Source organism: Ursus maritimus, unplaced genomic scaffold (assembly GCF_017311325.1).
Source record: "Ursus maritimus isolate PB19 unplaced genomic scaffold, ASM1731132v1 scaffold_21, whole genome shotgun sequence".
Lineage (NCBI taxonomy): Eukaryota > Metazoa > Chordata > Mammalia > Carnivora > Ursidae > Ursus > Ursus maritimus.
Genome location: NW_024424564.1, coordinates 21,828,258 through 21,830,843, shown reverse-complemented (window position 1 = coordinate 21,830,843; position 2,586 = coordinate 21,828,258).

Genomic DNA, 2,586 nt, shown 5'->3' with positions numbered 1-2,586 from the left:
GCGTCTAGCTATGGAGAGTCTTTGGAAAGAGAAAACCTTAATAGCCTCATCTTATTGCTTATGTATTATGCTTTTTGTGGTTACAAAGTGGAGGGAAAAACCCCTGAAGAGTAAGTGTGGCAATCTGAAGGGTTGAGGCAATACAATAATTGACATCCAGCTCTGAGTAAGAGCAAAGACACAAGACCACATTTGCCTGCCACCCCTTTATGAGAGTGCTGTCCCTTTTTGATTTCTTGAGCAACAGAAAGAAGCCAAGACCAGTGTATCTCAGTCTTCAGAGGGTCTATCAATGCCGTGATGTTCACAGGACTCTCAGAGCTGAGTGAGACATGTCTCCTACCCAGTTCAGATTTTATATGACAGTATTTCAGAATCCTCTCTTAGTATCTGTGCCCTTCCATCACCATGACAACCAAGGATATTTTCAGAGAAGTCAGCCAGTCACTAATCTCTTCTCAGCAAATTCTGAGACATGGGATTCAGAAGACTCACCTTTTCTCGTGAATTTTTGGAATTTTGTGACAGCTGACACTAACCCCTAAGCATTGACATCTTGGTAGTACCAATGTATAGTCAGGACTTTGGTTCCATGTGTCAAAAATTCGGGGCGCCTGGGTGGCACAGCGGTTAAGCGTCTGCCTTCGGCTCAGGGCGTGATCCCGGCGTTATGGGATCGAGCCCCACATCAGGCTCCTCCACTATGAGCCTGCTTCTTCCTCTCCCACTCCCCTTGCTTGTGTTCCCTCTCTCACTGGCTGTCTCTATCCGGTCGAATAAATAAATAAATAATCTTAAAAAAAAAAATTCCACCTAAACCAGTTTAAGGCAAAGAAAGGGGAATTGATTGGCTCCTGTGACTGGAAAGTCTAAGCAACGATGACTTTAGGCACTGATAAATTCAAGTTCAAAGATGTCTTCATTAAACTACATTTTCTCTATGTCTAAGTTCTGCTTTTCTCTGTGATGGCCTCAATCTCATATAGGCATTGGGTGACCCCAAAATATCCACTGGCAGCTTTAGACTTACATATACTTACAATTAACAATTTCAGAAAATAGAGTGATCCTTTCTCCAGATAATTCCAGTAAAAGTCCCAAGGACATTTCTAACAGACTTAGTCTGAGTCATGTGCCCCACACACATGACTTGGGAGCTTGGGGTATAGTCAACACCACCCAAACCAACTGGGCTAAGAATGAAAGAAGAATGATTCCACAAGGAGACATTGGGCATTAATAAAAAGTTCACTGAATGAGCATATAGTTTGGGCTATCTCCCATGAATAGAATAGCATCAAAACACATATGCAGATGTTGCATATCAACCAGAGGAAAGAAGAAACATTCTAATCCAAAAGAGAGCAGGCTGAATGACAGAGGGTTGAACACTATATAATCCTGAATAATCACAGAAACACAGTATTATCTGGAGTGGCTGCGACTGCGTACAGCCCCTGAAGACACAGGATTGTTTACTAGAATTGTACCACATTTTAATTTCTGTTAGTCAGAACTTTCTATTTCAAGTTTAATCAATCTAACGAAAGGTTGCTTGAACAAAAGAGAAATTATTAGCTCATGTAATAGAAAACACAGGGCTTTTTTTTTTTTTTTCAGGCAGAACTAGGGGTAGGGCTCAAACATTGTCATTTGAATCTTGCTTCTCTCTCCCTATATCTCAACTCTACTTATATGGCTTCAAAAAAGTCCTGAGGCAGAAACTCATCCTCTCTGGCACAACTTGGCTCATGTACCATCCTTGAACCAATCACTGGACCAGAGGGATGCGGTACTCTGATTAGCTAGATGAGTGATGTGCTCGTCCCGGAAGCCAGAAGCTGAAGTCAGTTTTGTTCAAACGACACTGACAGAGGCTGCGGATCCTGCAAGGAAAAGTTAGGAGGCAGTATCAAGAAGAGAAAAGGAAGATATCCTCTATACCAGGATCCTCTTCACATTTGCAATATACATGATGTAGCATCCTGGGAGTGACAGGAGGGGATGAGCTCAAGGTTTAGATAAAAGATTTTGTAGGACTTAAGTAACTTCTCAGCCACATTAGGAATAAGGATGGGAACTTTTAAAAATCAAAAAGGGCGAAGCAAAAACCTCTGGGTCACTAACGACAAAAAAAAAGCTTTCAGCACAATTTATACTTAGGATCTTTGATCCCTGTGGCTGCTCTGACGAAATCCATTCCCATCCTTGATTTTTAATGTCTTTCCACTTGGCTATAAATCCAGCCACTGCAGCTCTGTTCTCATTCCATGGCTTCAGGTTTGAGGCCTCTCTTGGTCTCCCAAACCCTAACCTCCTCCATCCTGAGATTGATCCTTGTTTCTAGGTATCCTGTCATCTACACCTGGCCCTCCAGCTGTACTCCTTCAATCTCTCAACCCTCACACCCAACAGTCATTCATTCCCAGTGCTCTCTATCATCTGTGTCTTGCCTCCATCTGCCCGTGGGCAGCAGGAATCATTCTTCCTCCTGGAATCTATATGTCAGTATCTCACTGAAGTCACAAAGAACTTAAAGTTCTGGGATTTTCGCAGGATTACCCTTAGGAGCTTCTTTTTCATGCA